This window comes from Tamandua tetradactyla, chromosome 5 (genome assembly GCF_023851605.1).
Source record: "Tamandua tetradactyla isolate mTamTet1 chromosome 5, mTamTet1.pri, whole genome shotgun sequence".
NCBI lineage: Eukaryota > Metazoa > Chordata > Mammalia > Pilosa > Myrmecophagidae > Tamandua > Tamandua tetradactyla.
Genome location: NC_135331.1, coordinates 194,787,585 through 194,814,149, shown reverse-complemented (window position 1 = coordinate 194,814,149; position 26,565 = coordinate 194,787,585). Strand labels below are relative to the sequence as shown.

The 26,565-nt window shown below is 45.7% G+C and overlaps 1 long non-coding RNA gene and 1 pseudogene across 2 annotated transcripts; both read left to right on the top strand.

Moving 5' to 3' along the window:
* Window positions 1–3,852: 3,852 nt before the first annotated feature.
* LOC143685221 (uncharacterized) lies at window positions 3,853–9,473 on the top strand. The gene is made up of 3 exons (XR_013176473.1): window positions 3,853–4,100; window positions 5,338–5,500; window positions 9,024–9,473. It is a non-coding gene; the product is annotated as an uncharacterized LOC143685221 (long non-coding RNA).
* A 153-nt stretch (window positions 9,474–9,626) lies between these two features.
* On the top strand, window positions 9,627–22,103 carry LOC143683430 (zinc finger protein with KRAB and SCAN domains 3-like; annotated as a pseudogene). The gene is made up of 6 exons (XR_013175429.1): window positions 9,627–9,697; window positions 12,029–12,156; window positions 12,200–12,223; window positions 19,071–19,153; window positions 20,113–20,236; window positions 21,115–22,103. The product of XR_013175429.1 is annotated as a zinc finger protein with KRAB and SCAN domains 3-like (transcript).
* The last annotated feature ends 4,462 nt before the right edge of the window (window positions 22,104–26,565 follow it).

Here is a 26,565-nt window from a genome sequence, read left to right as displayed (position 1 = left end):
CAACTAAAATACAACAAAACAGAAGTCAGTTTTGGACATGTACTGCTGAAGGAAGTAAGAGAGCACATCTTAAATTCAATATTCGGTTTCTATGGTGTTCTAGTTTGCTAGCTGCTGGAATGCAATATACCAGAAACAGAATGGTTTTTAAAAAGGGGGAATTTATTGAGTTACTAGTTTACAGTTCTAAGGCTGAGAAAATGCCCCAATTAAAACAAGTTTATAGAAATGTCCAATCTAAGGCATCCAGGGAAAGATCCCTTGGTTCAAGAAGGCTGATGAAGTTCAAGGTTTCTCTCTCAAGTGAGAAGGCACATGGTGAACACAGCCAGGGCTTCTCTCTCAGCTGGAAGGGCACATGGCGAATACAGCATCATCTTCTAGCTTTCTCTCCTGGCTTCCGGTTTCATGAAGCTCCCTGGGAGGCGTCTTCCTTCTTCATCTCCAAAGGTCGCTGGCTGGTGGACTCTCTGCTTCGTAGTGTTGCTCTCTCTGAATCTCTCATTCTCCAAAATATTTCCTCTTTTATAGGACTCCAGTAAACCAATCAAGACCCACCCAAATGGGTGGAGACATGTCATCCCCTAATCCAGTTTAACAACCATTCTTAACTAAATCACATCATCCAGGGAGATGATCTCATTACAGTGTCAAACATACAGTATTGAATAGAGATTATTCTACCTTTATGAAATGGGATTTATATTAAAACATGGCTTTTCTTAGGGGGCATACTTCCTTTCAAACCAGCACATTCCACCCTCTGGCCCCTAAAAAAGACATGTTTTCCCCATATACAAAATACATTAATTTCATAACAATATCAGAAGTCCTTAAACCTTTCAGTAGCAATACAATGAAGTGCAAAATTAGAGAAAGTATAAAATCTCATCAAGTCAGTTACAGGCATGGTCTGTCCTAAGGCAAAATTCTCTCCATTTGTTCTGGACCTTTGAAAACTCATAACCAGTTATTTGCTGCCAACATATAAAGGAGGAACATTCATAGGATAAATATACATATTTCCATAGGGAGGAAGGAACACAGGGGTCACCGGACCCATACAGTTTTGAAAACCAGCAGGGCAAAGTCCATTAGATTTCAAAGTCTGAGAGTCATTTATCCTCAGGGCTTTAGAAAGCAGCAGTCCCACCTCTTCCAAGGGCCTAAGCAGAGGCCTGCCTCTCTTCAAATGCAACCTTGGGGGATTTGGGGGAGACCACCTTTCTCTCGGCTCCACCCTCTCCAAGCATCAGTGCTGCACCCGGACTCTCTGCCATCTCCAGGGCACACGCTCAACCCCTCCATGTGGTGGCAGCCAGGCTCCCCCCAACCCCAAGAAACGTGCTTCACCCTCTCCCAGGCCTGAGGCGGCATGATTCCTCCACTGCAATGAGGTGGAAGGCCCATTCTCTGCCTTTGGGGCAAACTCACCCTCTCCACGGGCTTGGGTGGGTCCACTCTCCTGGCCCCAGGCTTCTTGACTTCAGACCTCAGCCTCCATGGTTTTGCCTCTGAAGTTATTTTTCCTCCAATGTGTCCCTTCTCTGAACCCCCCAGTCCAGCCTGGCAGTGGCTCTGTTTATACCAGTCCCACAGCACTCTCATTGGCTTTCTATGGAGTAGCCTTGGATCATGCCCATCAGACATAAGGAGTTTCCACAAATCCTTCCTGGATAACTCCATGTCCAATGCTGACTCTCTCTGAAATGGCTGACTGGTTCCACATCTGGTCAAATCCTCGCACAGGGCACTATTTTCTGGGGTCTCCTTTCCTGGAAGCCCAGAATTTTCTAGGACATCAATTTCTCATTTCTTTGTACCCAAGAGTTCACTTTTCAGCTTATCTCTTTCCTGTCACATTTCACTATAAGCTGCAAGGAGAAACCAGGCTGCGCTTTCCACATTTAATTTGGAGATCTATTCTGCTAAATATCCAAGTTCATGGCTTTCAAAATCTGTCTTCCAGCCAAAACCACTAGTCAATTTTGCCAGATTATCTGCTGTGTTAGTTAGATTCAGTTGTCAACTTGGCCAGGTGAGCATACCTAATCTTGTTGCTGCGGACATAAGCCAACCTTACATGAACCTCATCTGTTGCCAATTATATCTGCAGTCCGCTAGGAGGCGTGTCTGCTGCAATGAGTGAGGTCTGACTTAATTGGCTGGTGCTTAAATGAGAGAACACAATATAGCACCGCCAAGCAGCTCAGCATTCCTCATCTCAGCACTTGCAGCTTAGCCCAGGCCTTTGGAGATGCAAAAAGAAGTCACCCCAGGGAAAGTTGTTGGAACCCAGGGGCCTGGAGAGAAGACCAGCAGAGACTTGTGCCTTCCATGTAAGAAATAACCTCAGTGGAAAGTTAGCTGCCTTTCCTCTGAAGAACCAACAAAATAAATTCCCTTTTATTAAAAGCCAATCCGTCTCTGGTGTGTTGCATTCTGGCAGCTAGCAAACTAGAACATCTGCCATTTTAAAACAAGGGTCTCCTACCTTCCAGTTTCTAATAACACAGGCCTCATCTCTGTCTAAAGCCTGGTCAGAGGTATCTTTAGAGTCTACATTTCTACCAATAGTCTCTTCAAAGAATTTTAGGCCTTCTCTATTAAACTTTTCACAACTCTTCCAGAACCTTCCCTTATCCATTTAAAAAGCACTTCACAAATACTTCCTAAGTGCCTACTATGTGTTAGGCAGAACACATATGATAAAGAAGTGGTTGAAACAAATGCAGAGTTTACTATTGTGTCTTCCTCTTCACTGAATTATAAACATGGAAGAAAGGGGCACAAATTGGCATTTTCTCTATTAGCTTCAGCATACTGTGCAACAACAACAAAAACATAATGAAAATCATAAACTACCTGTGTTGTAAAATAAATCCTAAAGAGTAAGTGATTATAATGATAAGCAAGAAAAAGAAGAAATAGAGAGTTCAGAAATGGGCATACTCTCCAGGAGGAAAGGTGGAGTCTCCTCTTCAACAAGGGAATGAGGGTGGAGGTGAGAGTGGGGGAAAGTGCACGTTGTAGGTTGACAGGGACTAAATAGCCCTATGCAATCAGTGGTCTTTGGATTTTAGTACAGACCATTATAGCAGTCATTTGTGGGACAACTAGGGAAATGACCCTACATTTAGTTGGGTGATGTAATGATCTTGTGGTTATGTAGAAAATGTCCTTATTTTTTAGTGATGCATACCAAACTATTTAGGTTTGACCGATCATGATGTTTATATTCTAAAATATATGAAGAAAAAATAAATGCGACGAATACTAGTAATAAATATTAAGAGTCCATTATCCTATTCTCTTTTGTCTCCAGTGTTTTGAAAGTTTTCATAATATAAAAAGGTTATTTTTTTTTTTTAGTGCCAAAAGAAGAAACTGCATCAAACTGCCTCTAAATGAGTCAGAGAAAGGACCTCCACCCCAGACTGGGGACTAGCCCTGGACAGGGAGGGCCCCGGCATCCTGATGCGCCCCTCCCCCTCCTCACCTCCCCCCTGTAGCCTCCCTCCCCCTCCTCCCCTCCCCGCCTGATGACCCTTCCCTCTCCTCACTTCACCTCCCACCTGATGCTCCCCTCCCCTCCTCAACTCCCAGACTTACGCACCCCCCTCATCTTCACCTCCTACCTCTCCTCACCCCACCCACCCCTCCTCAGCTGCCCGAGACTTACCCTGCCAGCACCTCCAGATACAGCGGGACCCTAGGACCCACGCAGCCCCGGAAGCGGAAGTGGTGATGAAAGCAGAAGCGGAAGTGGTGATGAAAGCAGAAGCGGAAGTGGTGGTGGAAGCAGAAAGCGGAAGTGGTGGTGGAAGCGGAAAGCGGAAGTGGTGGTGGAAGTGGGAGCGCGCTCGTCGCTGTGGCCCAGCCGCAGCTCTGGCCTCCATGCTCCAGGGTTTCATTCTTCCTTCTTCTTCTTCTGCCCTGGGGAAGCCTTGCCCATAGCTGCTCCTTAGTGCCGAAACCCGGGAGAGGAGCGTGGGTGCCGATCGCCTGGCCAGGGGCGCCCCGGCTTCCTCTCTCCTCCTTCCTTCACATGGCCAGTGACAAGGGATCCTTCAGCCGCCGCAGCATCCACCACAGATTGGGTAAGCCCCTTCCCTCCTAGTCCTGCTGCCGGGTCTCACAGTTCTGAGAGAGCCTGTCCATCAATTACTCTCCGAAAATCGTGAATTCATGACAGGTTCTCTTCCGAGGGCTGAGATGAAAGGGGACGCCCGCAAGCCTCACTTCCTTTCCTGGGACTTGAGAAGTTGTGGGGATGCCCCGCTTTTCGTTTCCCTCCCAAATTCAGGTCCAGGACCTGAAAGGGCCTCAAACCAGGGTGAGACGTCCCCTGGGGAGACGAGCCCCCGCTTGTAAGAGCTCCGAGGACTCTCGCAGGGCGTTGGGACGCTGACACCCCCGGGCCAGTCCTTTATCCTCAGAGACCCATCAGTATGGGCAATAAATCCTCAAAAACCAAACCTTATACTCCTCTGGGTTGTCATCTGACAAACCTATCCACGCTGGATTTACTTCCAGACATCTGGTCAAAATGCCTCACTAACTTTTGCAAAAAGGCTTGGCCCCAGTATCAATTGGATAATGGTTCTCATTGGCCTGAGGGGGGGGACTTTCAATTTTAATATCCTTACAAACCTCTGCAATTTTTTGCCAGAGGAACGACAAATAGTCTGAAATTCCTTATTTCCAGGCTTTCTTTCTTCTGCGCTCCTGCCCCTCCCTCTGTACCTCCTGCTCCACGGCCCAGGTTCTCCTAGCTGGAGAAACCCCCAAATCCCCACTTCTAAACAAACAGTCCATTCCCACTTCAACTGACAAGACACCGGCTATGATTAATCCATCACCCAGGCACTGACTCACCTCCCTCCATCTTGGATTTGGTGAGCTCAGCCTGGGAGCACAGAAATAAACCCGCCCGCTTTAAATTTTCCGGTCTACCTTCCTTCTTTCTCACCCTTTCGCCTCCTAAATCTTTCACATATGATTCACTGCTCTTCATTAATTTAATCATCAAATCATCCAAGAACCTGTTAATTGTGCTATTCAAATTTGGCTTTTCCTCTTAATGAACTATCGCTATAGTATATTATAAAATTGTTTGGTTATAATTTGCTTCTTCGTGTCAGAATAAATTATTTTGATTTTATTGATCATCTTGCTTTTGTTTCTCACATTCGAATAATTTTATTTTGAAATTTCACACAGTTCTTTAATAAGTTATTTTAGTGTCATTTATCATTTCTTGAATCAATTGAATCACTTACAAATTGCAGTTGAAGTGGTTTATTTCCTCTGACCATGTCCTAAAATTGCCTGCAGGTATTTCAGTGCCACCTGACAAGAAGAAAATATGACAAGGGGACTCATAATTGAAACATGGCATAAATTACTGTAAAAAGCAGCAAGTTTGGAGTAGCAGCCAGAGAGAGTTGACCCAAAGAGAAATATGGAGAAGTTTAAAAGAATACAGCTTTTCCTAATGGTAAGACATTTTCCTAATGTGTAGGCAAAAATGGTTTGATCTGTATAACTGAAGAAAATCGAGGATAAGTGATAAGACTGAAGGTAACCATCCCCATAAAATATCTCAAGTCCTTCAGTTTCTGGACCAGAGCTAGTTCTCAGAACAGGCTGTCTCCATGAGGAAAGACCCTGTGATGTTAAACCAAGTAAATATAGTATTGATTCCCCCAGTCCTTCCACAGAAGGATCTATATAAATGTGCAGAGAATTTACCTGCTGAGATGACCATTGGGGAAAGGCAAAATACCCAGTTTTAGGACCAGTTGACACAAAGTCTGAGTTGATTTTCATACTTAGATACCCAATCATTGTGGTCCTGTTAGAGTGGGCATATGGGGGCCAATTAGTAAATGAAGTCCTGACCCAGACCAGGTTCCTAGTAGAGCCACACATACCCCTCCAATTGCTTTGGTCATTTCCCTTACCTGTGAGCAAGTGGCTGTGGGATCCACTCATTCTATCACATACTTTACCACCAAAAACCTGCCACCCAGACACAGCAATGGAATGATCTTTGGAAATCCACAATCAAAGATCCAACTTGAAAATGACACGCTGAAACAATGTTGTGTCATCCTCCAGACTGAAATATGTACAATCTAAATCAGTGGTCATTGTGTAGTATTTGTATACTAGTATGCAAATGTGTGGGTCCAGAAGCTCAATGGAAGGAGACGAGTGAAGGAACTTCACTCCTAGTGACCCACGTGCTTTCCATCCTCTCAATTCTAGGCTCTGTGAGTCTAGAAGTCTTACTGCGTAGAAGAACATTTCCACCATGAGAAATGGTAAATTGAAAGGGCTGTTTCCCAAATATATTGACCTCTTTTTCCCACAATACAAGCTGACAAAGAAGTCGCCACCTTGTCTAGAACTGATGGTGCTATCATAAGGAGAAGGTATGGCTATTGTTAGACAGTGGAGACAGGGACAAATAACTTTGTCACTCAGATGAACCACCAGGATTGTAACCAGAGCTCTGTTGACACCAGAGTCAGCTGAGCCCCACTCCAGATTTGGGGTCTTGGTTGTGAGAAAGAATTCAAGGACGAGAGAGGACCAGTAGCAGTAAGTAATAAATTTTGTTGAAAAGTTAGTTCATGCCAAAGGGGGTAGTGTGGACATGCCCAAGAGTAAGACAGATCCTGAGTGGCATGGATCTAGCTTATTTATATAGAGGATTTGCAGTAGCGATTTTCCATCGCGACCTTTTGAACGCCAGGTGTCTTTGTTTCAGGAGGAGATAACTATCGGTGCTTGTGGAGCTCGACATGTACTCAGAATTTATTTGGGGAAGATGTTTAACACTCTTTGTGACCTCAGACTTTTGTCATTAACTAATAGACCTCTTTGGGCCCATGAGTTTACAAGCTTTATGATTTTAGGGGCTTTTGGGGTGTTTTAGTTTGCAAAAGCTGCCAGGACACAATACACTAGAAATGGAATGGCTTTTAAAAGAATTTATTAAGTTTCAAGTTTACAGTTCTAAGGCCATGAAAATGTCCAAATTAAAGTAAGCCTATAAAAAAATGTACAAATTACAGCATCCAGGAAAATGGAAAGATAACTTGGTTCAAGAAGGCCGATAACATTTGGTATTTCTGTCTTAGCTGGAAAAGCACATGGTGACATCTGCCAGCTTTCTCTCCAGGCTTCCTCAATGGTTTCCCCGAGAGTGTCTTTGGGTTTCCAGCATGGCAGGCGAGAACTCTGCCACTGAGCCACCATCATACTGCCCCGGGAGTGTTTTGTTTATGCGTCTCCAAAGGTCTCTGGCTGTGTGGGCTGTGTTGGTTCTAAAACTTTTTCTAAACTGTTTCTCTCTTAAAGGACTCCAGTAAGCAGCCCTACCTTGAATGGGTGGAGACACATGTCCATGGAAATAATAAAAAAGCTCCCACCCAGAAAAATTGAATGAGAATTAAAGGACATGGCTTTTCTGGGGTACATAATAGCTTCAAATCTGCGCACAGGGCTTGCGGGGAAATTCTTGGTCCCATGGAGTTTGCAGGTGTGCATTAGCTCCTTTGGAGCTGGATAGGAACCAGGACCGCAGCCTCAGTGCCCTATTCTGTCCTACCTCAGTATGTCCCTTGGTGCTCTCCTGCACAATGTTGATGGACAAGTCTGAGAAAAGACCAGAGATTCAGACCTTTCAAGTGCGAACCTGTAGGTCACCCACCAGGTAAAACCACCCAGACTGTGAGAGTTAAGCATATGGAGAATCTAGAATGGGTAATAAAGGACCGAGACTGAATATCCTTCAAGGTTTTAAGATGTGATACAGCAGTGGAGGCTGTAATTCTTACTATTAATTTACACTTCTGGGAGAGAGTAGAATCTGAAATAGCTGTCCCCCTTATTTATTATATCAAGCAAGTGGATCAGAGTGGTTCAAGGGATGGATTGTAGTGAAGGTAATGATATACCTCCCAAAATAGTCTCTTCAAGACTGAGGCACCCATTTCCCCAGAAGCATGGAAAATTGATAGTTGATGACTCTTAGTTGAATTGTCCTTAGGTAAAAGTTGCCTCAAGCAAGATCACATCTCTTCTACTCTCAGACATCTTGCATAAGGCAGAAAAAATTCTGAAGGACTAACCCAACTCTAGCTCTCCAGATTGGACAACTGGAGGCTCTTTTATATTTGTGCCACAGTTCAATGACTGCCTAGTCCTGTTTCTTAATCCCTCATGAGTGTTATTCCTGAAAGCATACCTCAATCAAATTCCTGCATACAAATCTCAGAGCTTGTCTGCTTCCTGGGAACTCAATTTACAATCTGTCTTTATCTACATTCACTTCTGTGTGATCTCACCCACTTTCATGGTTTAAAATATTATCTGTTTACATTTGACTCTTAAATTGAAAAATTGCAGCCCCAATTTCTTCTCTGATTTCCAAATTCATATCTTTAACATCCTTTTCTATATTTTTATTGAGTAACTAAATTGAAAATAGAATGCACTCTAAACTGTATAAAATACCAGCAATTTAATACGCGGGTTGAATTATCAGGTGACAGAAAAGCTGAGGAGCCAAGTAGGGAATAGTGAGTCAACTCAGAGATCAGCAACAGTAGCAAACTGCTATCACTCCTGAAGCTGGAGGGACAAAGGCAGACAGTAGAACTGAACCCACCAGGAAAACATGGATGATGAAGAGCTTTTGGAGAGAAAGCTAAGGAAAAAAACCTAGAAGTTACTAGAACTTAGAGAAGCCAGGAGAGGCCACCATGTGCCTTGCCACATGACAAAAAAAAAAAAAAAAAAAAGCCAAGGACCAAGCACTGATAGCAGCCAGCCCCAGAAAACCAGTCTTCTGAGAGAAAGCATCACCTTGCTGATATCTCAGGGTGATATCAAAGATCTTAAGATATCTTTCTTGCTGATATCTTAATTTGAAACTACTCCTAGCTTCAAACCATGAGCCAGTAATTTCCTGTTGTTTAAGCTAACTCATTGCATGGTATTTGCTTTAGCAGCTGGAAACAAAAACAGTTTTTGGATCAAGAAGTAAGAGATGGAGTCTCTGGCTAAAAACAGCCTTTGCTGGAGACACCTCCCAAAACACACCTTGCAGTATTCTTCCTGGGCCTCCGGTGCCTTCTGAGCCTATTCAAGAACCAGGGGGCAAAGTCTGGGCAATGCAGTTCCCTTAGATGCAGAGCCAGGGAAAGGCAAAGAATGGAGGTAAGAGTAAATAGGCAAATGACTGGTAGAACTTGTCAGAGTTTGCCTGACCGAAAGCCGCATCTTGATTTCCCATCTCCAAACCTTCTCCACCCCAAATCTTCCCCATCTCAGTTGATAGTAACCATCCTTCCAGTTACTCGGTTCATCTTAGAATCATTTTCCAAATCTCTTTTTCACACTCTACTTCCAATTAGTCAGGAAATCACACTGATTTTACCACCAAAATACATCCAGAATTCCTACCATCGTCATAAATGCTACCCGGGTCTGAGACATCATCATTTCTCTCCCCCATATCGCAGTGGCCTACTAATGGTTCTCCCTGATTCTATCCTTGCTACCCTATGGCATAGTCTCAATAAAGGGGCCACAGCCTCATTTAAGTCAGAATGCTACCCTATTTCTTAAAGCTCTGCAAAGACTTCCATTCCATGTGGAAGCTACGCTCTTGCAGTGATGCGTGAGGCCGGGATCACTGACCCCTGTTGCCTCCCTAACACCATCTCCTGTTCTCTCCTCTTGCTCAGCCACACTGGCCTCCTTGCTGTTTCCTCTACCAGGAATTCTCTCCTCAGATATACACAGGAGTAATTCCTTCATTTCCTTCACATACTGGCTAAAATGTCACCTCCTCAATGTGACTTATAGTGACTTTCTTATTCAGTATTGTAGCTAGCCCTTTCCCTTTCCAGGATTTCTCATTTCTCTACCTTGATTTTACTTTATTTTGTTTGTTTATTTTTTACAATAGCACTCATCCACTTCCATTCTACCTTAGGCATTTATTCTACTTAGTATTTAATTTTTGCCAATCCCAGCTGGAGTATTAGCTCGACATGGGCAGAGATGCTTGTATCTTTGTCACTGCTGTATCTTGAGCACCTAAAATTGTGACTGGCTTAGCCTAGTCACCCAATTCACATCTTATTTATGCGCAAAAGCTCCCACAGGTTAAATAATTTGAAGCTGCTGGGCCAATGTGTATGCTATTTTCAAGTTTACCGTATATTTCAAAATTGCTTCCTAAGATGTGTGTACCAATTTACACTCCCACCACGGTGTATGAGTTTCCAATTTTTTACATTCTAATCAGAAAATGTCATTAGAAGATTAATATTTTGCTAGGATATGGGAATGGTTTAAAATTTGCCTTTCTCTAGTTGGTACTGAGTTAAGCATATTTGCTTTTATTTATTGGTCATTCAAAATTCTTCCTCTGTGAATTTCCTCTGCAGATTTTTTGTCAGTTTTCTGTTTGATTATTGGCTTTTTTTCTTATTTACTTGTAGATGTTCATAATATGTCCTGTGTACTGATCCTTTGTTGATTATACATGTCATAAATATCTTTTCTCATTCTTTTGCTTATCATTGAATTTTTGGGAAGTCAGCTTTATTTCCTCACAGTTTGTGCTTTTTGTGTGTATTTTAAAATACTGTTTAAAATGCTATTCTTTGGGTCATAAAGAAATGCTCCTAAATTTTCTTCTGAAAGTGTTAAAGCTTTGGTTTTAGATTTTTTAGCCTTTAATCTTAATGGAATTGATTTTTGTGCATGTGTGAAATAGGAACTCAACTTTCTATTTTTCCCCACCTGGATATCCAAACACCACAGTACTATTTGTCAAATAGCTCCTTTCCCCACCAATTTATAATGTCACTTCTGTCCTGTATCAAGCATCGACACATCCATAGTTGTGTCTCAGCCCTCAATTCTGTTCCATTTGTCCACTTGAATATAGCTGTGCCAAAACTACAGTCTTAATTATTATACATTCTAGTATCAGGCACTGTAAGCTTCTGTACCTCTGTCATATACTCAAAAAATTCTTTGGATCTTCATGTTTTCATTCTTCCTTATGATTTTAGAATCAACTAAAATTCCATGGACACACCATTGGGATTTCAATTGGCATTACACTAAATTTGTGTATTAATTTATGAAAGGATGATATCTTTATGATAATGAATTTTCCTATGTCTAGATATGGTATATAACCACTAACTTCTTTCCTTAATAAATAAGGTTTTATAATATTTCCATTAAGGTGTCTTTTGTATTTATTTGTTCCTATAATGGCTTTTTTTTTTCCTTGCATGAGCAAGCTTTGGGAATCGAAATTCTGCCCCTGAGCCACCTTTGCACCCACCGCCCATGGCTATCTTTTAAAAATAATATTTTCTAACCTTTGCTAGTGATGGGTAATGCAATTGTGAATATGATTTTTTAATCCAGTAACCTTGATAAATTCTCTTATTAACTACTATAATTTGAATGTTAGATTATTTGGGGCTTCCTATGTAAACAATGCAACACTCCTTAAAATATAGCTATGCATTTATGTTTAATGTTTTAATTAGGTAGTGGAATCAGCTCTAAAATTTAAAATATGTTTAAAAAGCGTCGAGTGACCTTCTTCCTCTCCCCCGTGTACCATTCACCTCTCACAGGCATCTGCTGTTACTAATCTCCTCCGTATCTTTCCAGAGTTTCTTTGCGGAATATACAAGCAAATACAATTGAAGTTCTTCTTACTCTTTTCTGTCTTTTCGCAAATAAAGCAAACTATAACCAGAGTTCTGAGCCTTGCTTTTCTCGGCGCTAGCTGGAAACATTCTTTAAAGGGCTCTGACAGCAGGGGGTCGGGCTCGGAGGGGCGGGCGCAGGGGGCGGGGCGGGGCGGACGACGGGGCGGGCGCGGGGCGCTGCCCGGAAGTGACGTCCGCCGCTGTGCGGGAGGCTGGCTGCTAGCGGGTTGCGGGCTCCGGGGCTGCGGCTCCCCTCCGGCCAGCGCCGCTGCCATTTGCGCCCCGGGGCGCGTGTCCCCGCGCGCGGAGCAGCGCCTCCCGCCCAGCCCCGCAGCCCAGGGCCCCCGGCGAGGCCGGGCCCGGGCCATCCCGGCTGTGGTCGGCCCCGCGGGCGTGTGACGCTGGGGACAGGCCTTGGAAATGGGAGCCGTGAGGGCAGTGCTCCGCCCGGAGACGAGGTCAGTGCCAAGGTCTTTGGACGGCTGATGTGCCAGTGGACATTGGGGACTCGTGGCCGGCCTCGAGCCTGGCGTCCGTCACCTCCTGCTGTGTGGCGCCCAGACATCCCCGCACCCTCTCTGTGCGTTCGGGAACTCCTTTGTCCAGGGCCTGCCGACGTCCCTACCGCGTGGAGTTGCGGGGTTGGACGAGTCACCAGGTGTGAAGCGCCCAACGTAGTACCAGGGGCAGAAGAAACACGATTTTAAAATGTGGTATTAGTATTTTTGTTACTTTCTCTGTTCTGTCTTTACTGAGTGCTCTTGGTGGGTCTTATGACTTTTTCTCTGAATTTTAAGTGTCATTTATGAGTTGTCTTTATAATGGACGCTGCCTATATTTTTGGAGGGAAAAGTAAGGTATTCTAAAGAAGAGCCTAGCTCCAGCAGAAGACAGCCTGATTTGTGTTGTGTGCCGCAGTGCTCAGACTCACGGAGGCTCGAGACTCGGAAATGCCTTTTCCTTCGCTCGTCTTATCCAGGAGGAGTGAGAGCGTTTTAGCAGCTGGGACGGGGCCCCGTGTGAGATCGGGGTCTCGCTCAGCACGGGAATGTGCCAGCGTGTCAGAGCCTGCAGGAGGCCCCTAGTACGAGCGTGGATCAGGTGTGTATCTGTGTGTGTGTGTGTGTGTGCACGTATACAGGCCTACATCCAAATTTATTTCCCTGTGAATCTATAAATAGTGGAAACCTTGAGTCACACTGACCCCTTAATTCCAGTCTAACACTGCAGGTTTCGTTACCTTTTCCATGTTGGTAACTGTTCTCTGACAATAAGAAACCTGGCTCCCCGCATCTTCAGCATTTGCTCCTGTTTGATCACCTTTCCTGTTTGTCCTTCACTCTCAGTCTGGTGCCTTCCCTGTGGCTCAGGTTTCCAGTGAGAAGGTGAGATGAGGGAAGGGTCGTGGAAGAGGCGCTGGTGCTGTTCCTGCAGTCGCCCCCTCCCACGGCTCGCGCTTAGACTCGCTGGGACTGGGTCATAGCTCTTCTCTTACCCCTCTTGGCCCCACCTAAACGTCTTTGGACTGTTACTGAGGAAGGAAGGACTGGACGGTTTTGTTCATTTATTTTTAAAATTTGGAAAATTGAGACAAATACAGTAAACTCCAGTATGCACACCACTCAGTTTCCACTGCCATCATCTTCCTGCCACTTTCTTTCATTTTTTCCCCTCCCCTTCCCTTCCCCTCCCTCACTCTTTCCTCTCCTTATTCTTCCTCCACCTTCTGGCCCTGTTCTTCTCTCATTCATCTCAAATATGTAATTTTAAAGTTGTGGTTGTTTTTTTCTCCAGTCAGAACTCGAGAAAGGTTTACCGTTGCCTTTGGTCGACGTGCCTGCTCACTCTCGCCACCTGTGACAGCCTTCTCTCCACCCCAACCCACCCCTTTTAGATGCCATTTATTAGTTGAAGAACCTGGGTCTTCTGTCCTATAAGATGTCTCACAGTCTGGATTTGGCTGATTGCTTCTTTTTAATATCATTTAACTCATTCTCAGACTCAGCTGCACAGTTGACTCTCCCAGGGAATTCTTAAAGTTCTTATTGCCTGAGACCCCACCAGGGATTCTGATTTCATTGATCCTGGTTGCAGCTGAGGTATCAGGGTGCTTTAAAAGCTTCCCAGTGATTCTGATGTACAGCAGAGGAGAAGTAGAATTTTCAAGTAGAAGTTTAAAAATCTTTAGTTTAGTTTCTCCTGTATTTCACCCAAACACTGGTTTTTGGACCTAGAGGCTTGAGGAGATCCCCTGGGATGTCCCATTAGGGGGAATTATTTTCTGGTATTTTTCATTTGTAACAACTAAGAGGTGCTCAGTTTCCTAAGTCCCATCTCTTTCCAGCCATCCTCTGAAGTATAGAGGATTGGACAGAGGACTGGAAACTCAGGGAAATACTCTTTTGGAATTGTTTCCCCCCCCCCCCCCCAGTAACTTCTGTCAGCTTTGCATTTTCCAGTCCCTCCATTTTGCTGGTAAAGAGAGGACTTACTGACATCTCAGCCCAGCCAAATAACTTTGCAGTCACTTCTTACCATCTAGTAAGAATCTAGTCCTTTCTGGTTCAAAGGACTCCCGGGGCTACCTCCTCTTTGCGGGCAGGTCCACCCAGCTCCCCTGGAACTGCCCCATGGGTGGTGGAAGCGCCACTCTCCCGCCTTCCCCACCTTCTCTTTCCTGAGCCATCTCATTTGTGGGGGATAAGGTGCGTTGGGAGGAATTTTTCTGTCTGTCCAGAAGTTGAAGTGGATCAACCTATAACGTCTTTTACAGTTTATACCTTAACTTTTATTCAACAAGAGCTTCCTATGTGCCAGACAGGGTTCTAAGTGCTTTACAAATATGAGCAAATGTAGAACCACCCCCAAGGTAGATCCTTCCTTTAGGCCCCTTTTAGAGAGGGAAGCGGGAGCAGAGTGGTTAGTGAGGTGTGTCTGGGCTGCACAGCCAGCGTGTGGAGGTGGGACTTGAATCTGGGCTGCCCTGCACCTGTATGTCTGACCATGGTGCATGGCTGTCACCTCACCTGATTGTGGCATTGTCAGGGGTCCCACTGGCTCTCCTGGGAGCCTCATCAGGCAGCCTCTAAATGCCCACTTGCCCCTTAGCTCTGCAGCTTTGGCTGCTGGGAGTCCACAGTGAGGGGAGAAATGCACCCTTTTTTCTCATCGGCCAGGCCACCCTTGCAGCACCCCAGGAATGTCTGCAGGAGATAGAGGCCCTCCCCAGCCTCTGTCTGCCCATCCTTCTGCACCTGGTGTCCAACCTGGGAAATGCTTTGCCAGCCTCAATTCCTTGGAAGAAACCCTTGTCCTTACCCACTTGCTAGGTATCTCCCATCTCAGGGCCTTCAGTTCCTTAAACCCGTGGCTCTCAGACTGGTCTGACAGCAGGTTTTGCAATTCAGGCCTTTGTACTTTCACACCTGACAGCAGAGCTTCTAAACGGGCATTGTCTGGAGATGCTTTTTGATTGACATGACTGGGGAGTGGGTACTGGCACGGCAGGTATCGGCCAGGGGTGCTGCTGAGCATATCCTGTCTACAGGACTGAGTCCGCTCCTGCCCTCCTCACCAACAGGGAACTGATCCTGCTCCAAATATCAACAGTGCTGGGGCTGAGAAACCATGCTTTACAGAAATAACTATTCACCTAATGATTTTGCATTCAGTTATCCTTTCCGTTCAACAACAGAACAAATTATTCTGTGCCAGGGCCTGCTGAATACAAAAATGAGTTAGACAGGACAGAGCTGTTTTCAAGAAAATCACAACCCAGCAGGGTAGAAATATTTTAAAATAGATTAAAAGGTTGCAGTGTAACAGATACTGTTTTTTTTAAAATATTAAGTTTATTGAACATTTCCAATGTGCTCATTCCCTAAACTCTTTTTATATTGCAAGGAAGATAGGAAATATCATGGGAGGAAATGGTGAATTCTGCCTAAGGGATTAGAAAAGGCTCTGAGAGCAGGGACCTTTGAACTGGCCTTCCAAGCTTGAGCAGGGCTTACCCTGCAGAGGCGTGACAACAACTACTGCACTAGGAGTACAGCTTGGCGGGGCGGCTGCTGACCCCCTTCACAGTTCAGGGAATCTTTGTGCATATTTTAAAAAAACAAAACAAAACGGCATGTCCCCTGAGTGGGCAGCCTGGAGGGTTGAGGTATGCAGGCTGGGCTGGGCCCCTGCTGGCCCCTTTGGCTGGGTGCTTTGGGCAGTGCACAATCTGCATGATCGTACATGACGTCCTATATTTTGTCACTCATTGATGGGACCAGAGGGTAAGCAGTGGACGTGCTCAGAAACAGGTGCTCTACCCAGACGACAGCGGGAGTTAGAGGTTTTAGGCTGAGGAGTAAGTGAGCAGGTGTGTAGTTTAGTCGCAGTGTCTGGTGGCAGCTGGGGCAGGGAGGGAGGGGCTGGAAGCGGGGTGTGGGCTAGGGGTGTCTGTGGACCTGGGCAGTGGTGGCAGCAGAGGCAGCAGAGGGAACGGGAGCGGGGCAGACCTGGGAGAGGCTGGGGGAGAGGTGAGGCCAGGCAATCAATGTGACAACGAGTATGGAGAAAGGGTCCAAGGGGATGCTGAGGAGATCCAGGAGGTGGTGTGCTGCTTCTGGAGAACGCCATCCTCAGGAACGAGTAGATTCAGCCACAAGAATTAAATTTCCAGGTTGAGCTGTCTGGGAGGCAGCTCAGAGTAGGGGTCAGCAGTTTTCTTCTAGAAATGGCAGTTAAAATCTTGCAAGTGGTTGAAAATAGTTACAGGGGAAGAATGTGGAGAGAAAAGAAAAGGGTCCAGAATAGAACCCCCAAGCCCACACACAGGTTAGATGAAAAGGCGAACTACCTCCGACCAGGCGCTGTCCTGAGCGCTCCCCATGCAGCATCTACTGTCACCACCTACTGTCACCATCCCCACTTGCAGATGGGGAAAGGGAGGCTCCGGTTTACCAAGGTCACCCAGGTAGAGTGGAGGGAAAGTGCTGCCAGGATTAGGCAGGCAGCCTGCGTGAGGTCTGTGTGCCAGGCTGGCCTGAGGAGAGCTGGGAGAAACCCGGAGGAAAACAGGAGTGAATGGAGCCCCTGAAGGTGGGGACAAGACAGAAGCTTCTGGAAGTGGGCACTAGCATCAGTCTGGCCGCTGTAGGGCCATGGGAAGTGACTGGGGAAACCATCTCCAGTAACTGCTGCAGGCTTGGGACCTTGGGCATCTGCTACCTGTCCTGTGGAAGGGTGAGGTGGGTGAGGATAGAGTTGGCCCCTGCAGGGAGGAAACAGTGAAGGATGGAGGGGGTAGCAAGGGCCAGGGCCAGCTGGTCCCCTCTCCAGGGCAAGTGCCTGGTGGTATTTTCTGCTTCCTTCTGAGAGACCGAAGGTCCTCCAGCCCAAAGCTCAGAGAACTCTGGAGAAGCCCGATTTTCCTGCTGAATTTTAGCATCAATTTTATACCAGCTGTTTGGACGAGCTTCACATCAGAGAGAATGGGGAGCCTCTCCATCAGCTGTCCAGGCTTTAAAGATGCAGTCCTGCTTGTTCTGACTGCCATGTTTTCGTTCTCCTTCCCCTCACTGCAGCCCCTTGACGGTATAGAAGGACCTAATATTAGTTTCTTATTGCTACATTACAACTTAACACAAATATATTAGCTTAAAACAGCGCCCATTCATTATTTCCAGTTCTGTAAGTCAGAGGTCTAAGCAGGCTCAAATGACTTCTCCGCTTTGGGTCTTCCAAGGTTGCAGGCCAGGTGTCGGGTGGGTTGGGCTCTTAGCTGGGGGAGAGGGGGTGATCTGCTTAACAATCCCGGATTTGCAGTCAGGGCATGGAATCTTCTTATATGCAAAGTCCTGGTGCTTACCTTGGGAAATCTTTAGGGACCAACTTAGAATTCTGCCAACTACAGACCTGGTTGTTAGTGGGACAAATCCAGTTAATCATTAAGGAATTCCCTAGAGCGCCCAGGAAGTGGCCTGAGTCCCCTTACTCCAGGACGGGATTCAGGGTCGGGTGGCGTCGAGAAGCTCGGGATGTAGCGAGCGACCCCCGCAGCTCGCCCCCTCCCCGCAGACGCCAGCTGGGGCGAGGGCCTGAGCGCCGGGATGGCCAGGGCGCCGCGGGGGAGCGCAGCGCTGGAGGCGCAGCCGGCAGACAGCCCGCCGCGGCCCGGGGGCGTGAAGGAGGAGAAGGCGGAGGTGGCCCAGGCCGCCCTGCGAGGCAGCCCTGCGCCGGGCCCCGAGCGCGCCCGCCAGCGCTTCCGCGGTTTCCGCTACCCCGAGGCCGCGGGGCCCCGCGAGGCGCTGAGCCGGCTCCGCAAGCTGTGCGGCCGGTGGCTGCGGCCCGAGGCGCGCTCCAAGGAACAGATCCTGGAGCTGCTGGAGGAGCTGGAGAGGCAGCGCGCGGAGCCCTAGGAGCAGGAAGGGGCGCTGATCGGCCAGCCGGGCAGCCCGCACAGAGCCCAGGTCCGTCTCTGCCTGCGATCTCAGCAGGGCAGTGAGGGGCATTCCTTTAGATTCCCTCTCAGTCTTCTCCTAACATGAACCCCTTTGGGTCCTTCCTTCTTGGAATAACATTCTTAAATACATAAAGGAAAAAATAAAGGCTTACAAAGGAAGTCAATTACACTGAAGCAGCAAAACATAAAACAAATTTGTGAGTTATATTTGCCTTTTTATTAATACACTAAAAATTACTATCTGAGGGCAGGTCTAGACCTACACCTGGCACTGGGACGTTCCAGCCAGCACTTGATCTTCATTTCTCAGCAGAGCATCTGGCCTAGACCAACTTGTTCTGTGACCCTTGCAAAATTCACCTCCTACAGGGAAACCAAAATTCTTCTTTATTTACTTCTCTGTCTTGCATATGTCCAAGTTCTATACAACCATACTCCCTTTTCTGCCTTTCTAGGCCCAGGCTTGTCTGATCCTAGTTTTTCAAAACCAAAGCAGAAAACCAGTTTAACCAAAAATCATTTTTTACTCCCCCTCTCAGCAAAATTTAAAGGATCTTCAAAGGGGAAGCTTTTTTGTTTGGTTTTTATGTTGCCTTCATTTCACCACTCCTACCAAGGATTCTGCCTTTTTGCCTGTTTTTTTTTTGTTTGTTTGTTTTTTATATCCAGAGAACACAGATCTCTTAGGCCTTAAGATTGGAGCTGCCAGGGATTAGGCATTTTGGAAAGTAATACACTCTATCTAAACTTGATGGCAGGAATTTATTAACCTAATTTTTGGACTTGGATTTCACAGGGCAAGGAGGCTCAATGCCAAGGCAGATCTCATTCACAGCTTCTTTCCTTCTTAGCTCTCCAGGCTCCGGGGCTTGCACAGGGAGGGAGCTGCAGAGAAGCAGCAGTGGGAGCTGCCGGAGGCACCCAGGAGTCCCAGGTGAGCTGGAGCCCCCGTCCCCCCCAACACTCTCCACTCCAGCTGTGCTTCCTGCAGAATTCGCTTCCTCCCCATTCCCTCTGCACCCTCCAGTTTTCTTACCTATCCCAAGCTTATTGTTGTCTGCCTACGTTTGGGTGCCGGCTTAAGGGGCTTTTTTACTATTAGCCTGGGGTGCTGCCTGTGTCACCCACATCTCCCCAACTTTGCAACTTTGATGTGATGATAATTTTATATTTAAGGATTAAAAAAAAATTTTTTTAACTTAAAGATTGTCCTATCACTGAGGATATAAACACGTGGACTCTGCCCTCAAGGAGCCCACACTTGAAGGTGCAGTTGAGGCATGGCCTTTTAGTCAGTTTACACTGTTATATCGTGAGCCGAACAATCTTTACTTAACCTGGAATTTCATTTCTTACCAGTCTTTCATGCTTTGTTTAAAGATGTTAGTGTTTATGGCTCTGTAATTGTTCATTTTTTTATTCCTGAATTTTCTCTAAGAACTAGATTTCATTGTATTTTAAAAATCATTAGTATAGATGAGACTTGACCCTACTGTTCCACAAAAGCAACTCAGAAATCTTTGTTGATGAAGACACTTGTCTAGGTGCACACTTACTGTGTTTTGCAGAGCCCCTCTAAGGGATGTGCGTGCTGTGCTGTGCCCCTCACTGGAACGCCCAGGCACACTTGCTGTGTTTGCAGAGCCCTCTAAGGGACGTGTGTGCTGTGCTGTGCCCCTTGCTGGAACGCCCAGGCACACTTGCTGTGTTTGCAGAGCCCTCTAAGGGACGTGTGTCCTGTGCTGTGCCCCTCGCTTGAATGCCCAGGCACACTTGCTGTGTTTGCACAGCCCTCTAAGGGACGTGTGTGCTGTGCTGTGCCCCTCATTGGAACACCCAGCTCTGGGAGTGGTCTTGGGCAAGAGGAAGTAGGGGGATTATCTGTTGTTTCAGGGGTTGCTGAAAGTGGAAGATGTGGCCGTGACCATCAGCCCTGGGTAGGCATAGCTGGATTCCTCTCAGGCGAACCTCTATGGAGAGGAAAGGCAGGAGAGCTGTGGCAGCCTGAGCTCCCTGGGTAAGTCTGAGGGGCTCTGCATTCTCTGAAGCTTTCTTGGTCTCCTGTGTATATTAGAACCTTCTGGACTATTAGACACTGTTGGGCCCCATTATGTTTGGATTCAGAATTGTCCTTTGAACCTGTTACAAATGACTATTTAAACTGCTAGTTCCTTTAACTTTCTGACTTGCTTTCTTCTGTGCCCTGTCAGTGGTCTGCTCAGGTTAGGTGGGATGAAGCAGACAACCTCTAGTGCAGCCCTGGTTGACAGGAGATGTTCAGTAAATGTCAAGTCCTTTCCCAGGACTGAGAGATGAGAACAGAGCAGCCTCTTCAGAAAATGGGCCACGGGACCACAGAGTACGAGAACCAGAAGTGACCTTAGAGACTGATTGCTGGCCCTGGCCTTGGAGACGAGGGTACAGAGACGTAGAAGATGTCCTGACTTGTCTGAGTTCACATTCATCAGAGGCACAGAGGCAGTGTCAGAGATGACTTCCCTTTTCATTACTCAGTAACCAATTTCTGAGTCCCCACTTCTCCTGTTTCTTGCAGAATGTGTCAGAAACCCTTTTACTTGCCTTGTTTTCTCTTGTCTTCATAAGTCTAGAATTATGGCCCCGTCTTTGTGGTCTCAGAAGTTAAAGCCACCACAGGTATCACCAGTCCCATCCTTGGTCCTCCCCACGCCCCTCCACTCCCTCTGTCCACAGCTTGCACCCTTCTCCCAGTGGACCCATCCCCATCCCAGGTCTTATACCCCAGCTCTCCTGTCCTTCCCCCTCCCATCTTTATTCTTGCACTCGAGTCCTCACATCAGGCACAGGTAGACCTTTGTAAGTTTTGCATTACATGACAAGGCATAATTGAGGGTTGCTGGGTATCTTCTGTTTCAGGTGGTGAAACACGGCCTGAGGTGAGGGACTTGCTTCCAGCCAAGGAAGATCCAGTACAAGAGCCTGGAGAGATGGCATGCCACCTGGGTGAAGGCATTGTGCAGATTCCTATACGTGCCAAAGGTGGTAAACAGGAGGGCAGGTTACAAAGGAAGCAGAAAAATGCCACAGGGAGCAGGCAGCACTACTGCCACGAATGTGGAAAGAGTTTTGCTCAGAGTTCGGGCCTGAGTAAGCACAGGAGAATTCATACTGGGGAGAAACCCTATGAATGTGAAGACTGTGGCAAGACCTTCATTGGGAGCTCTGCCCTTGTCATTCACCAGAGAGTCCATACTGGTGAGAAGCCATATGAGTGTGAAGAATGCAGCAAAGCATGCAGTCACAGCTCAGACCTTATCAAACACCAGCGAACCCACACCGGGGAGAAGCCCTATGAGTGTGACGACTGTGGGAAGACCTTCAGCCAGAGCTGCAGCCTCCTAGAACATCACAGAATCCACACCGGGGAAAAGCCGTACCAGTGTAACATGTGTGGGAAAGCCTTTAGGCGGAGTTCACATCTTCTGAGGCATGAGAGGGTCCATGGTGGAGACAGAAGTGCTCAGGATCCTGAACATGGGGAAGACTTGGGAAAGTCATGGTCAGGTGGAAATCCACAAGCAAAATGTTGAGTCTCTCATGTCTTATGGATGTACCGAGTGTGGGAGAAGCTTCACTCAGAGGACAGGCCTTACTGAACATCAAAAGATTCACACTGGAGAGAAACCCTCTAAGTGTGATTCATGTGGGAAAGGCTTCACCCGGATGTCATACCTTGTTCAACATCAGAGAAGCCACGTTGGGAAAAAAGTTCCGTCGCAGTGACTCACGAAGTATGTGCCAAAGTTGCTTCTCCCTCATTTGCTAAAGTCACCTGCTTCCCCTCCTGAGTACAGAAATTGTGGGCTTGGGTTTTATTTACCACTAAACACCATCATGTATTAGAAGATACAGAGTCTGGCTCAGATGAATTATCCTCCAGATTCTAGAAAGTGACAAAAAAGAAATGTGATTGATAGGAGGCAATGAAAGTGTGGTCTGGAAAAGGTAGGACTTGAAAATGGCTGTTCTAGTCCGTTGGACTTCAGGGGCCTTCAGACCCACTGCCTGCCCTCAGCCAGCACGTATTACTTCCCGTGGTTGGATGGTGGTGATTTGGGGGGCTTCTTCAGGGACCATTCATCCTGCCTACGCTGAATCTCCACTAGTGGTCCAAGTCACGAGGTCTCATATAGCACCCCCTCCCTGTGCTTTGCACATAGGTGCTAGGAGACATATATTTACCTGTAAGATTATCGTCCTAGCTCTAAAAATATGATATCTAGATTTCTGAGGAATTTCTAATTAAACTTATTTGCATTTGTATCTTCCTGTCTGAGGTTCTAGATTCTGGTTCAATCTAGTGCAGTTTTCGCCAAGTGGGGGCTGGGGCTTCTGTGATAGAAAGAATCCATATCCCTTGCCGGCCTAGGAGTTCTAGTAAGAATGTCTTAAACAGGTTCTTTATCATTAAGTCACTGAATGTGCATCATTCAGGGAATTCCACTTTTTAGTTACTCCATTCCTGACACTAATTTGCAACTTTATATGGAGAAAACTCCCATTAAGACAGTGTGAAAACCTTACCAGACAGAATAAAATTATTAATTCTGATATAAAATCTGTAATGTTCAGTAGCTTGATCCTCACCTTTAGTTCTCTTGGCCCTAACCAAGTGCCCTTAAAGCTACAGATACTCTCTTTTCCCTGCTGTACCACTGTGAAGCAGACTGTACAGCAATGCTTGTATCTGCTAAGTTCGAACTTCCTCCAGGTCACAGGATTCACACCAAACATTTATAACAGGTACTACTTAGCATTTCAGAACTAGTGTGTGACAGTCTTGGTCTTCTATACTGACTTCTAAATCACTTGTATGGTACCATTAAGTTAACTACCTACTTTTCTGTAACCATACCCTGTAGACTTTTTTTCCTTCTCTTGATAGTCATATTTTTATTCTTATGCATTCAAGTGAGGAAACCTGTTTTTAGTCAGCTTTTTATAAATAGTATTTCTTAAGGTACATTTCAAATGGAGTTGCTACTACAGAAGTAGTTCTGAATGACTACTTTCCTGCAAACATTTTTGTTAACATATCACTTGTCCTTATTATAGAAATATGCGTTCAGTTTTGCATCAACTCACATTTCTAACAATTTTTGGCACCAGCACTAACTTCCCATATTCAACATCAGTCTAAGACTCTGGAATTCTAATATAGCACGACTTCCTGGTAAGCTTTCACAATTAATGGTTTGGCCATTGTGAAACAGCCCCAACTGCTCTATGTAACTTGGGGTTTATTAGGAATCAGGTCATCAGCTAAAAATCCTTCGCAGATCTAGCCAAGTCAACAATAATTTATGCCTATTTCCAAGGTAGTTTGCTAAAGCTGCCAGAATGCAACACCAGAGATGGATTGGCTTTTAATAAGGGGATTTATTTAGTTAAAAATGTATAGTTTTTTCAGAGGAAAGGCAGCTAGCTTTCATCTGAGGGGCTCTGTTACATGAACAGCACATGGCAACAACGTCTGCTGGCCTTGTCTCCCGGCTTCTGGGTTCCAAAAGCTCGCCCCGGTGATTCCCTTCCACATCACCAAATGTCTGGGCTGAGCTGTGAGTGCTGAGATGAGGTGTGCTGTGTTGAGCTCCCTTCTGACTTCTCCTTTTAAGCCTCCAGCTAATTAAATTAAATGTCACTCATTGTGGAATTAGCCAGCTACAAATGTAATCAGCCATAGATGAATTTCACATGCTGGTGATTTAAGTTCCCAGCAAGAGAATAACGGGGCATCATCACCTGGCCAAGCTGACACCCAAACCTAACTACCACACCAAGGCCTGGTACTTCAAGGTCTTCAGAGATGCAGGAGGAAAGAAATCCAAGGAATCCTAATGTAAATTATGTGCATTACAGTAATAAAATATGGTTATTTCATTTGTTTGAGTGAATTCTTAAATTAATAAAAAGCATTGCATGATTTCCAAACTGTCTGAACATGACTATAGTTTTAAGTATTAACTAAACTAGTTTAGGTATTAACTAAAGCACTAAAACCTTTAATCATAATCCTCCCTTTTTGATCTCCCCCAAGTTCCACCCATGGCAACAGGAGCTTGGGAAATGGAGTTTATAGCTCCCCCCTACTTTTTTTCACAGATCAGGATAGAGAAGGGCTGGTGTGAGGCTAAGAAATGGGATAAATGACTGACCAGCATTGTAGCCTCAGTAGCTAGCAGAGCTCCTGTTGAGTGACTGAATCTGAAAATTGGCTGGTTACAATTGCTCTTTCATATTATTAACATAAATTTCCCTGGCATCCACTCTTAACGGACCAAAGTGTTTACATTTGTATTTCTAGAAATAACAGCCTTCCCCATTTGTAAACAAGTTATTTGTTCACATTTATTCAGCAAACCTGATTGTTAGGTCACCAAGGAATCAAAGATGAACAAGTGTGATAGTTAGATTCAGTTGTCAACTTGGCTAGGTGAAGGCACCTAGTTCTGTTGCTGTGGACATAAGCCAATGGTACATGAACCTCATCTATTGCTGATTACATCTGCAGTCCGCTAGGAGGCGTGCCTGCTGCAATGAATGTTTGATTTAATTGGCTGGTGCTTAAATGAGAACGTGCAACGTAGCACAGCCCAAGCAGCTCAGCATTCCTCATCTCAGCACTCACAGCTCAGCCCAGGCTTGTGGAGATGCAGAAAGAAATCACCCAGGGGAAAGTTGTTGGAACCCAGAGGCTGGGAGAGAAGGCCAGCAGAGATTGCCCTGTGCCTTCCCATGTAAGAAAGAACCTCAGATGAAAGTTAGCTGCCTTTCCTCTGAAAAACTAATGAAATAAATCCCCTTTTATTGAAAGCCAATCCGTCTCTGGTATGTTGCATTCTGGCAGCTAGCACACTAGAACAAGACACTGTCCCTGCTCTTGAAGAGCATGAGAGCTAAACTCCATACTTTCTTCTAATTTAAGGCGTTAGGTTTTGTTTTGCTTTGCTTTTTAAATCATTACCTCATTTTGTGTCCACCTTTTTTTTTCTTATCTTTGAGGTAGTAGTTGTCCACTTCTTTTCCAAGGGACTGGTTACATCCTGGCTGCCTGGCAACCTGCAGGTCTCCATGTATGCCACATAAACCAGCTTTTAACTGCAGTTGATCTAAACCCTAAGATAATCCCAGATGATAAGAACACTGGAAGCTCTGTGAGGAGCTGCTACAGGCTACTTCCTACTCACCTCCCTTTCTATTGGGAAGACTGTCAGGAGATAAGTTTTTCATTGCCTTCCAGAGTCTAATGAGGTATGCGACTTCCTGTCTCTCCCATTTAGGGTATAGCTGCAAACTATAAACCTGCTTAGCTGCAGTGTGATTTCAGCTCCTCAGCAACATGTATCTATCATCCATGCTGCTGTCATGTGGCCTCTTTTGATGCCATTCTGTGGGACGAGGGACATACAGGGGGCAGGCACATTTAGCTACTTCTGTTTTCACTATAATTCTAAAAAGGGCTTGTTTCTCTTCTGACTAAATGTGTCAGCCTTTCCTTGACAAATTTTGTAAGAAACGAGACTGTTAAGTTCACAGTATCCTTTTAAGAGAAAGATAGATGTGATCATAAAGACAGGTCAGGACATGTGATAAGACTCCCTGGGTGAGCTGAAGGTGAACAGCAGTTATCTATTAGTGAAGCAGGGTAACAAAGGACAACTGTCTAAGTCCCTGGTTTCTTATTCAGCTCTGAAAGAGTTAACAGACAACTCCAAGTCTCTTGTTTCTCTTGTTTCTTATCCAGCTCCAAAAGAACTGAGACAGCGCTGCAAAAGTCAACTGCAAGCTTCCCTGGGATAAAAATTTCCCTAAAGGCCCCAAAGCAAACCCCCCAAACCATAAAAGCTTGTAAAATCCTGGGCCCAAAGCAAATTCTTAGTTAATAATAGGAAGCACAGGATCACAGATTGTTAACCATTTGCCCAAAGACAAGTTTTAGGTATGTGAATTCATGAATTAGCACCATGAATTCTGCTAGCTGTCTCCTCCTAAAACTAAGAAGACACCTAGTATTCAAAGGCCACCATGGACACCTGCTACCTACAAAACAAACTGGCCCACTCCACTCAGGGCATGGACCTCTTTAATATGTACTCTCTCTTAAATTTTTTGTCTTGTTTTTGCATGGGCAGGTACTGGTAACATGTACTCTCTTTTAAATAAAATTCTCTTTTAAGAAACTTTATTTTATATGCCTACTGGCCCTCTTGTCTCTAAATCCTTTTAGTTTCGAAACTATTGAATCTGGATGGGGCTCAGCTGGCACCAATGCCAGCAGGGCACAGGTTACATTAGCATTCTTACAAA